At 39.5% G+C, this 12,999-nt stretch overlaps 1 pseudogene; it reads left to right on the top strand.

Annotated features, from left to right (window-relative positions):
* The first annotated feature begins 5,195 nt into the window (after positions 1 to 5,195).
* LOC137390921 (uncharacterized) lies at positions 5,196 to 5,790 on the top strand (annotated as a pseudogene).
* Positions 5,791 to 12,999: the final 7,209 nt, after the last annotated feature.

The raw sequence follows: 12,999 nt of genomic DNA on the forward strand, positions 1-12,999 counted from the left end.
AAGCTTTCATCTACAAATATAAATTTATCAAATAGAAAAACAGGATAGAACCAGTCGCATGTCATGGCAAAAACATTTTTTAATTTGAACAATTTATTGCCAGCAGGGTCTTCAAAATTGTCAATAAAGTGTAAACTTGCTTCTAATTTTCTTTCAATTTATAAACTGATTAAAAATCAGCGTAGATAATAAAGGAATGTGGACCAGTAAGGCAATAGAGTAGGCTTTTTGAGAATACCTATATGCAAAACTAAACAAGCAACTCGCCAAATATTTATCATCAACACGCTCCGAAGCATCGCAATGTTTTTGAAGGCCATATTTATTCGTTTCGTTAAATATAACATTTATCATGGCCGATGTTTAACAAGCTTTGAATAATAAAAACACTTACCTGTTTAAGAATTCAAACTTATACTCCTGCCAGGCTGTCAGCAAAATGTAATTCTTTTGGTTTTAAATCAGCTCCTCTTTGATATCTGCCATTATTCGCTGTTTCAACGTCGGCCGTTTCAGTCTCACTTTCGCAATCCAGTTCATTCTGTTGATTTTCTTTTTTACTTTCATCGTCTTCCTCACATCTTTCTGATCTAAAATCCTCTTCTTCACTTTCAAACCAGTCGGTATCTTCCTGTAAACGAATCTTTTTAGCAGCGCCTAAGATATCGCGTCCGTTCATAATGATCAGCTTTCCATAAAGAACGTTCAACTTCTAACGTGTTCTTTTTGCACATGCGTAGAAGGGACTAATTATAGCACCAAATTAATAGTGTGATATTTTTTGAAACTCCTCAAATTATTAATTAAAAATTTTAGGGCCGTTTTTAAAATAAATAAATGAATTTAAAAAATACCTATCGAAGACTCAGGTCTGACGGGCAATTACGGGTTTGGTACGCTGAGACTGCGCTCTCAGCCCGTCAGATTACGGGAACGGTGTGGAAAAGGTTAAAACTCATTATCTAAATCCAACCTGTAAAATAATTTCAGTCTCTTATGAAAGGTATATAAACTATGTAAAATTGCTCGTATCTTGTTACATGATGTTTGAAGGGGCTGAACGCCGAGAAAAATGAGCTCAAAAAGCGCGGTTTTATCACAAGCCAGCGTTGTTATCGCGCTTTTTTAAATATGCAATGTTAAATAGCTTATTTACCTGTCAGAAACGACAGATTATTTTTAAGGCTGAATTTAGATATTAAAGGATTTTAAAACACCCATCTCTATTATTCTAAATCGATCTAAACATTCCTACGTAACTTCTGTTCCTAAAAAGCTAGGTTACGTCACGTATTTATGGGTGGAGCTTGTTGTGCCGATCGTGTTGTTTTCGAGACTGATGTTAAAACGCTGTAAAAAAGCTTTCATTACTCTGAAAGTTAGTGGCTTAATCTTTATTTTGAGTAAAAAATCGGAATCAGCGTGTCTGATTTACTTGGTAAATACGATAAAAGTTGTACGTGACTGTTATGGTTTAAGATAAAACTTACCCCATGTAGACATGCACTTGGATGTCTGTGGTATGTATTTAATGTTGGCATTTCGATGTTTACCGCTGAGAAAAAGTCAAATACTTTTTTGGCATTGCTGCTGTGGAGCACACGGGGCACAAATAAGAATTTTGATCACTGGAAACCTTGTCAGAGTTTGACCAAGTTATTGCGTGGTCACAGGTGAAGCAACGAGTGATGTAGCGCATGTATGCCCCATGTCTATCCATCAATTCCACAGCACTGTGACCCGCACACATAGGGCATACTTCAAGGAGTTTTTGAAGCTATATTCCACAATATATTTTGGTTGTTTCTGCCAAGGTTGCTCACTGTGAATACCAACAAAATATACTTACAATAAAGAAAAAAAATTGAAACTTTACAATTGGAAACATTTAAAAAATCAATTAATTTTACAATTAATAAACAGTAAAAATTTTCACATCAACTAGTAACTACGAAATATCTAGCAGACCTCTACAGTTTGGTTTGAGGCAATTAAGTGAGAGCTTAACCCTTAACCCAGTCCTGTCTTCCCCTATCATATTGTCGATTTGGCCGACATGAACAGCAGATGTGTCAATTTGCCGAATGTCTTTGAGAGTTTTCATGAAGCCTTTGATGTAAACGCATGTTTTCTTTTCGAGGAACGCCCTCTCACAGAGATGAGAGGACACACTTATCGCTCGCCCTCTCACACTTATGCCTAGTGCTGCACTAGGCAAGGGTCACTGTAACAACCATAAATATAGTAAACCCTAGATATGCGAATAATCAAAATAAGTGTGGCCTATAAATAGCATGATGTAACGTCATGGTGATGTGTAGAATGAATCAGCTGATCTATGAATTCTTATTGACTCAACACTGAAACCTGCACAATTATTCCATAGTTTGTGCATCTAAGACTTCATATTTTATTGAAAATATATAAAACTTTTATGACTTTAGATGAGAAAGTCAAAAATCTTACATGGTAATGGATAATACCAATGATTTAGAAGCTCCTATATCATTTATAAAGCTAGGAGTGACCAAATAGAAATTCAACTAATAACAAACTAATGACTCAAATGAGATTTAAAAGCAGTTAAGCTGGACCACTGTATTAAACCCTCATTAGACATGACTGAAAATAACTAAACGAGATAGTTTTTGTCTAAGATTGGTTGAACTAGATTCCTGCTTTGAAGCAGCATAGTGTATTCTGATTTTAATATAGCGATTTACTATAGTTTTGAGTAGATTAGTGGTATTCACTGTGCATGTAAAACCTTAATTGAGGTTATGTAATAAGGCATGTTATTGTCTTTGATGTTATTTGTTCAAAAACTATCTGTGTGAAAACATAGTCAGGTGCGCGAGAGACATCTGCATATACAACAGAGTATGTGTGGCTTCCGAACGCTTTGTGCTGGAAAGATAACCTTCAGCGAATAATTTCGTTTTTGCCACTGGCACAGAAAATTTCTGCGGAAACCGTGCAGATGGTTGATGACTGTTTTGTTTGCATAGAGTTGTAAAAGTTGCTAAAGGGTAGATTTCCTTTGCTCACGCTGCTTATCGATGGTCATGTCTCGCATATCTATTGACAGAGTCCTCAAATTTGCAGGCCTCCATTTGGTCATGGAAAGCTCTTGATGCTGCACCCATCCAATGATGTAATATCGGGCATGTTTTCTCCAGAGTTGAATTCTTGAGGCATTTTATTTTGTATTAGAATTCAATGTTCCTGAATTGTATTGTTTTCCCTAACTGCTCTAGATACCCAACATTACCTTTTCTTTTTGCCCCATTATTGCCTCCTTTATTTTCTAGTTTAAACTCCACTTGCTACCACATTTGTTTCAAGTTGTGGTTGGCCGTTGGTGTTCTGAGCACTCACTGATTAATTTTTTTCTGATAGTAGATCGGATTTTTTTCTATATCACTTTTGAGTTTTTATAGTTTTCTTTTACACTATGAACTAACAATTATACCGCTGATCTTTTTCTTTCTCGTTTGTTTTTAATCGTGGTTATCCTTTCTCATTTTTACTCTTTTCCAGTCTACGGCGTTTTCGCGATGGCTGCGATTAATTTTCGCTTTTGAGAGCTTGTAATCACATTTCTAAATATTTCGCACTTACGATGCAGCTGCAGAGTAAGACATGGTGAATCTTTTGATATCAAATAACTGTAATGTGAATTTTGTTGCAAGTCAACCTTTAAGACGAAGTACAATAGTCTCACCTGTTCAGGTTAAATGTTAGCTGCAAGTATCCACAACGGTGCTTAGCTCATCCCCAATACAAACCACATGAGCCAAAATTCTGTTTATAATTATTATCAATTAAGCTCAAATCATGTCATGATTTAAAAACTTATTTTGGCTGAAAATGGACATAGAGAGCTGAAGTTTTGCACACTGTTTGGAAGCTAGGTACTTATTAACCACACAAAAAAGCATTGTTTGATGCAGCAGTTTTTGAGATATGTCCATCAATAAATATAAATACATATTTTTACAGCTTCACATTTGACGATTTTGTGAATCAGCTGCTATACCAAAATGCTTGTTCTTGGTGTCAAGTTGAAGCTGAGAATGTGCCTCTAGCAGCTATAGAAACAGAACTTTGATAACGATTACAAAAAAAATTTTAGCAAAAAAATTTATGCTGATTGATATGACACGACTGACCTATGATTTACAGAATAACAAAAAGGTGCTGATTTTAGCCAAAATCTGTTACTATCACTTTTTTCTACACAAAATTCTGAATATACAAGTAAAATCTCATGACAATATATCATATCTTCTTTCTATAGTCTCCGGTAGCACATGGAGTCACAAAAAAAGCACATTGGAGAAAAACAACTTTGAAAAAAACACTTTATGCCGCTGTCTCTATTGTTCAGTAGTTGTGCGACGTGCTGTTGACTTACTTCAGCAGTTGGTCAATTCTCTACTCAACCTTTTCAACAGTATAAAACCAAGCAACTGCGAAAGAAAAGAAACCTTACGGGTTCCCTCTTCAACTTCTGCTCCTTATGCCGCTGTCTCTGTTGTTCAGTAGTTCTGCGACATGCTATTGACCTACTTCAGCAGAGGGATGGAAATGTTCTCAACTCTTTCAAGAGAATATTCCCAACCAACTGCAAAAGAAAGTCAATCTTACCGATGCTATCTTCAACTTCTGCTCTTTATGCCGCTGTCTCTGTTGCTCAGTAGTTCTGCGACAGTTCTACTACAGACAATAGACCTTTTTCCTCACATAAGTTTCCTCCATTGCTATATTGGAGTTGTCTTCTTCAAAAGGGTATATTCTGTTAGCAATGAATTGAAGAATATGATATAACAGCTTGTAACCATCAGTCTAGATTTCAGATGCTCTTAATGCTGCAACAGACCGTATAGCTTTTGGTTGTGGAAAATATGCACAAATAATATTGAACGCTAGATTTTGCATTGTTAGAATATTCAGCAAAATATTTTCAAAAATGCCCTGGCCTAGCTGCATATATATCAACTGAAAGAAAAGTCAACAACTTAGCCATCAAAGAAAACACATCAGGCTCACAAGTTCTTCTAGTATAGATAGCGCATCAATGGGTGCGCTGCACGGGGTAACCAACTGGGTAACACACATTTGGCAGCATGGTAGGTCTATTGGCAGCAATTCTCAGGCCTCTAATAGTTTTCTACAGTACGCAAGAGATTGGCATGACTCTACCTAATGAATACGGTCATTTCAAACATTTACGTTGTATAGTAGATTGCACAGAACTGCTTATACAAACTCCATCAGATTTGCGGTGCCAGCTGGCCACATGGAGTAGTTACAAGCACCACAATACTATAAAACTGCTGATTGCTATTGCTCCACAATGATCAATCATGTACATTTCAGAGCTTTAGGATGGGAGAGCAAGTGACCAGCATGTGGTAGCGAGTAGCTCATTTTCACAATACCTTGTGCCAGGAGATCAGGTCATGGCTGATAGAGGGTTTACCATTAAGGAGTTGCTGATGATGCGTGGAGCGGGGTTGGTGATGCCACCTGCTGCACGAGGAAAATTGATTGCAAATGTACGCATACATGTAGAGCGAGTGACAAGAAGGGTGAAACAATTTCGAATCCTTGCTCAAACTATACCCATAAATCTTCCAATGTGTAATGACACTGCAACTGTGTTGTGCAATCACTAACATGACCGGCCCCATTGTTATGTCTCGGAATGAAGTTGCTGCTGAGAGAAACATCAGTATGGGAAGCTGTTAACTAGCCATGATTTATCACTGTTTTACTGATCATTTGCTGTCACAAGTAAAATTATATACACGTACATGCATACATACATATACATATATATATATATATAAAATTGGGTAAAAATGAAAGTTAAAGTTAAGTTTAAAACAACTTTATTACTAATAGTTTCATATTGCCATGCAATAATCATCAGATAAAATTGTTAGCACTGAAAACGACTTATATATAGATGGAAATAAAAGCGTAGGTCTTAAAATACCTAAATACACCACTGATACGTAGGATTAAAATTAGCATTAGCAAGCAACACGATTTAAAGCCTCAACAATGCAGAAGTTTAAAAGTTAAGTCTTAAAATTGCTTAAAAGGAATTTGCCAGCATGTCTACATGTTGAAACTAGTTCACAGCGTTTGTTTAAGGTAGCAATGTAGATTGTATATAATATAAAATTTCTCATACAGACATAGGTTGCATCTGCCTGTGGTCTTGTTGTATGATGTAGCTCTTTTGACTATGCTCCACTTGATGTTATATTCTATGCCTTGGTCTTTTAAGGTCCATATGTGCTTACTGAGCTCGGTGCTTGATCTTTTCTCTACATTTCTAAAGGTTGTCATATGATTGTAATAGCGTTGTTTGAATGTGGTGTCAGTCAATCCTATGTAATGTTCGTCCGCAGATTGATCATTGGTGGTGACTGTCGCCTTATATATAATTGACTTGCTCAGGCACTTTCCTTGTAGTGGGCAGCCATTCTTATGTCGGCAGTTGCATTCTCTTGGTTCTGTAGTTATAGGGGTCTCATTGTGATGCTGCAGCAATCTGGTATTATGAGCGCTAATGATACTGCTCACATTGTTCATACAGCTGTAGCTTAATTTCACAAAGTTTCTATTGAAGATCTTACGAAGAGCGTGCGATTTAGGGAACTCTGTGTCCAGGATATTAAAGAAAATCTTACCGATGTTATTAGCTACATTTTTGCTGAATGGCGGGTTGTACCATAGTATCGGTCTTCGTCTGGTATTCTTGTCTCTGTTTTGCGCATTGTTTGTCGGGGCAGGCTGAAACACAAGCTTGTGTTTGTGTCCGCTTAGATTGAGTGCCTGCTGGTATATGTCAGTTTCGGTGGTAAATGTGGAGTTGTCTGATGACAAGCTGCTCAGTCTCCTATTTATACCTAGTGGTATATTGTTTATTACTCCAAGTGGATGATTGGACTTGGCGTGTACATATTGTGGATGTGTATTTGGCTTGTGGTAAATTCTGTGTATACCGGTCGTCAGGTTTAGGTTTACATCTAAGAAGTTGGCCACCTTTTTGTTCGCCGATACAGTTATGCGTAGTCCGTTCTTGTGGAAGATAGAGCAGAGTTTTTTCTTGATTTTCTCAGCTTCTCTTGGGGTCTTGTTGGTTATTCCTAGGCCGTCATCTCGATATAAACCGAAAGTGTTGCCTATCTCATCTTGGATCTGCTTGAGTATATAGGCTCCAACCAGCTCACAGCATTCCGCCCCATCATAGCTTCCCATAGTAATGTCAAATAACTCATTGCAGGTTTTCTTTTGCCATGGTGTATTTTGGCTGAACAGCAATGACTTTTTGGCGTGCATAATAGTGTTTATCTCATCTTCTGATATTTGCGTAACGGAGGATGCAAAATTTAGTGCGTCATTCATCAGTTGTTGTGTGATTGAAGGATAAAATTCAACCACGTCAAACTCTATAAATGTGTAATTGTTCTTGTTCTGGATTTTGTTGAACCAGTTCAACACAGCTGTAGTATTCCTCCATTGGTGAATTTCGAGTTTGTGATTAATGTCTTTGTTGATTCGTTGCAGGATGATCTTACTAACTTTGCCAATCTCTGACTTGGTCGGATTAATCAGACGGCATGCTGGATTATTTTCAAAGTTAGCCTTATGATCTTTCAAAGGGATATAAGCTTCCCTCTCTGCAATAGTGTTGATTCTGTTACTTAAATCTAATTCGTCTGTAATGGTCTTGGCTTCGCTATTGATACCTGTGATAGTGTCTTTGTCTGCTTTCCTGTAATTAGTTGTTATGTTGTTCTTAAGCAGGGTTTTGTAGTTGTCCACCTCCAGTTTGTAATAGTTGTTGGATTTATCAGCTGGTACAATTAATTTGTCACAGTTGGTGATATTATCACGAATATCACTGGATAGTTTACTCTGAAATTGACATCTAACTTTTCTAAATTTGATGTTTCGTATCATGCACATTAGCTTGGTTTCAAAAGTAGACAGGTCTGGAATATGTGGTGGTGATTTACGAGATCTAAAACCGTATGTGTTTTTCTTGCTTGTGTTTGCTTCTGGGTGTAAATAGAAGAAGGCCTTCCATCGCATTCGCTTGCAGAAGTCCTCAGTTCTTTCTATCAGTTTCTTGATGTACTGTTGATCTGATGCAATAGGTATATTCTTGGTCGAATAACTAAACTTGGTAGCTTCCATAACAGCAAGATCTGAGAAAGTGCTCAACGATAGGAGCTCGTGTATACAGTAGATGCAGTATGAACAGTCTCTTGCATGAAAGTGCTCAATATTAAAATAGAGCGATGTAAAATTGGGTAAAAATGAAAGTTAAAGTTAAGTTTAAAACAACTTTATTACTAATAGTTTCATATTGCCATGCAATAATCATCAGATAAAATTGTTAGCACTGAAAACGACTTATATATAGATGGAAATAAAAGCGTAGGTCTTAAAATACCTAAATACACCACTGATACGTAGGATTAAAATTAGCATTAGCAAGCAACACGATTTAAAACCTCAACAATGCAGAAGTTTAAAAGTTAAGTCTTAAAATTGCTTAAAAGGAATTTGCCAGCATGTCTACATGTGGAAACTAGTTCACAGCGTTTGTTTAAGGTAGCAATGTATATTTCCCAAGATATATATATATATATATATATATCTTGGGAAATAGTTTTTTTTCAAGCATTTTGTATTTGAAACATGTGTCAGACATGTATGGTATACGAAACCATGCAGTACACATTGTATATGCATTAGATGAAAATATACTAATATATACAATTTATACCTAGAATATGAATAGTTACTGTGTTTAATGTTCCAACTGTCTTCAATAGTCCAATGGCTGTTCACATAGCACAAAGTTTCTAATCGAAATGTGTTTTTTTTGGTGAGCTAATGATCATATAAGGTGCCATGTAATGTTCAAAAAACAGCTGAATATTCGAAAGCATATCCAAACAAAACTTTTCATCAAAATCTATGGTTTCAAACGTACTTGAGCTGTAAGGTTCCCACGGATCCGAATTCCCACGATCGAAACGGATCTCAACATGACACTCATCCGAACATTTATACAGATTTACTTAACCAGCAGATACCCCTCACACCAACAAACTGACATTCTAAAGACCATCTATCAACGATTCACATGAACATAGAAATACTCCGCCTAGGGTTGCATGACTATGTAAAATTTATCTAACCGAAGTAAATTAACTCTACCCATCTTGGCTCTCCGTTTTCCGAGCTTTATGGTTTCAAGCAACCATAAAGCTATTTCCCATTTACCATAGTGTTATATTTTTAGTATATCTTATTCCTCAAACATTTTAATCCGAACAAGGCGTGGCCTCACTTTTTATATATATATGGCCCCTTCATTGTTATCCAGGGAGCTTGTTGTATTAACCTCTGGAGGAACATATATTATCATTTTATTCTATTTTTTTGAGACTTCTACTACACACTCTCTCTCTCTCGACGCCAGGTATTTACCAACTGTGTTTCAGTTCCTCATTTTAACAGCCATTGTCTAACTTTTTAATTAACTTTTAAACTTGTGTTCATTTTATTGTATAATTAATAAATTATTCTTGCTTTGGCTTCCTTGTAAAATAACTAGCTGATTGAACCAACCGCAAACTAATCATCGATAATCTCAAGAGAGAACAACTTCCAAAGAATCAGGTCAAATTAAAAACATAAAGATTGCCTCTATTTTTGGGCAAATCTTTACATTGGTGCCGAAACCCGGGACCAATAAAAGTAAATAGAATAATAATATTCCTTTGAGTTAAATAGAATTTGGGTTAGTAGTAACATAAATTGTTGGGTTAATAAGTTGAATGAATAGATAATTAACTTGCTTAAAAAGTGATTCGGATACTTAACTGGAATTTCTTAATAAGTCAATAACGGTAAATACACACAATGGCTGAGGAACAAGTGAAACAGGCAGTAGTGGAGAGCATCCAGGCTTTTCGAGAGGAGATGATGACGGCACTTAGGGATGCGATGCAACAGGCCGCATCCCAACAGGAACAGCAGATGACAGAGCTGAGAGCCGACCTGCAGGCATCAGAGGAGAGGACCAGCCAGAGAGCAAAGGAGCTGGTGGACTCCCTGGCAGGGGTCGTGACCGAGACGTCAAGAGATATCCGCGAGCGGGTAAGGCAGGTTCGCGACCTGCACCGCACCGATCAGGAGGAGTCACAGATGGGGAGGTCCCGCCGACGGGAGAACCTGACAAGCCTCGAAGGATCGGAGGATGAGGACGTGCAGCTAGGAGGGCCATCTGAAGTAGGTTCTAATTTATCTGGTGGTGTTGGGCTAACTGGTGAAGGGGAATTGATGCATGGTGGTGGTGGTGATTTTGGTGTTGGGAACTCCCGGCAAATTACCCAGAGGTCTGACGACACAGGGGGCAATCCCAGGGATTGGTTGAAATTTGCATTGAAGGGATTTGCGGGGGAGACGGGTGATCTGACTTGGCCCGAATTCCTGTCAAAATTTGAAACCTGTTGTATTTTCAATAGAGTGCCAGACAAAAGCCAAACAGCAGTATTGGGTTTTTATCTATTGAGCATACCAAAAGGATATTACGACGAAATTATTCGTAAAGATAGAAATATTACTTACAAAGAGCTGTGCAATGAGATGAAGATAAAGCTGGGGGCAAGTAGAGGGTCAGATCAAGCTGCTCTTGAAATTTCCATGACCAAACAACTTCCCCGTGAGTCTGTAAAGGAGTATTACGAACGGTTTAGGAAAGTTGTTACTGCTAGTGGGACCCCGTTGTCAGACCCCTTTGTATCTTTGCATTTCAAGCTTAACCTAGTAGATAACATTCGCAAAAACTTATTAACTGTCTCTGACAAGGCTATCGATGAGATAGTCAAGATGGCTTGCAGTGTAGAGACTGGGCAGAGGGCTATAGGCACCCTGCGCGGCCGGGGTGAAGGGTATGAATCGTCCGATAGCATGGGTATGGCTGATATACCCCAAAATCGGAGATTCACCCCTAAAAGAGCGGAGAGTCAAAATCTCCGTAGGGAGAAGGGTTGCTTTGAGTGTGGTAGCTTGCAACATTTCCGTAAGACATGTCCTTCCCGAAAACCTAACCATGGTGAGAGACAACACCCTTCTAACCGTATGCTAACTAATCACTCTCCTAGGGAGTGGGAGCCACCTCGCGGTTACCAACCTGATTGGGAGAATCCGCGCCAGGTACGGCCTCCTGACTCCTACTTTGAGGGAGCGGCGTATTATCCCCCTCGGGAGGCCATGGTTCCTGAGCCCCCGCCTCCTTTTGGCAACCCGAACACGCCGGGCGCTCCTATGCGCGGGCCGGGGGCTAGACCCTCCCGACCTCCGCATGGGCAGCGTTCAGGGCGGGCTCGGACCGCTAACAACTGTGCTGTGTTTGATGTCAGTTTTCTTGAGGTCGTGGACCTGCGGCCCGAGCCGAATGATGAGGGTGGCATCGGTGGTGTAAAGGTTAGCACGGAAGCCTTGCTAGCAACGCAGGCACCCGGACACCCTCCTTCCGCACCTACAACAAGTAAGCATCAATATTCATTTCTGCTGACTCTACTTATACTGATCATGACATGCCTGACAAATACATACATAAAACTTAAGAGGGGAAGCAACTCCCGTTCAATGTGGATTACAATGACCAATGGACTGATAGGGATTATGAACGGACTGAATGATGGACTCTTAAGGACTTATGCCGTACTGATACTCCTTTGCCTACCGACTTGTGCGGCCACTACCCCTATGATCTGTCGTACGTCGAACCCAATTGCTCGGTTTAGACTACCTGAGACCCCAACTTGTGTTCTACCTTCTGCTGACCCGATACCTGAACCAACCCCCATGACTATTGAGCTATTTAGACAGAACCATGCACAATACCGGACCAACGCAATAGTGTGCAAAGTAGTACAGACCTTGGTGACTTCCTCCGCAAATTTTGTAGGCGGTAATCGAAAAAAGACCATTGACTACAAAACACAGCCTGTGACCTTTGACTCATGTGTAAGAATGAGAGACCAAAAAACGAGCGACTTTGGAGCAATGACTGAAACAAATGGGGTCTACAAGACCGACAATAAGGTTGACGTCAGGTACATATCCGGCTTTAAATGCTGTCAGACCTACTCCTTCACGGCCTCGAACGCATACCTCTACGAGACCATAGTCTTAAAGAGACATGGGGATGGCGAGGCTATGGAGAGCGTGGTTGGAGTAGTGTCACACTGTATTTACGAGCAAGGTACATGTAGCCTTAGGGACGGGTCTTTTCTAATGTGGACCCCGGACAAAAATGAGACATGTGACTTTCTGTTTCAGAGGAAGTACGACGGACGAGCGCAAGCTAATACGTGGCTCTCGGAAGATGGTGAATTGGCACTGACCTTCACCCGAAACACCACCTTCTCCATGAGTGCGCAGTGTGGCGGACAGCTCGAAATATCTGACCAGCAGATCGCCGTGAGGAGACCCCAGTCCAGAGGACGAAGGGAGGCAGAGCCAACTAAAGGGGGTCTGGTGGTCAGTTCGGAGCTGAATGCCCGCCTGCAAGCGGTGGAGTGGAGGATGAGAGATAACCTAGTTACCATGTTCCGAGCTGCCCTTGCTGCCACTTGCCAATACATGAAAACTACGACCCAACTACTAACTACTTCATTAGCAGGTAACCCCACCTTAGCTACTAGACTGTTGACTAAACAAACTTACTTGTTTGCGCGACTAACTGGAAATCTCATTACGGCTTATCCATGTGAGCCGGTAGACGATTACCATATCATCGCCTCAGACACCTGCAGTGACAGAATCCCAATGACAGTCATAATTAATGACGAAAACATGACTCTCTTCATGGACACGCACACGCATATCCTCTACAGAAACACTCATTCAGACGACTGTGCCTTAGATGTGGAAATACCTGTGGTGTTGAGC

The sequence above is a fragment of the Watersipora subatra genome, chromosome 3, assembly GCF_963576615.1.
Source record: "Watersipora subatra chromosome 3, tzWatSuba1.1, whole genome shotgun sequence".
In the NCBI taxonomy this organism is placed as follows: Eukaryota; Metazoa; Bryozoa; class Gymnolaemata; order Cheilostomatida; family Watersiporidae; genus Watersipora; species Watersipora subatra.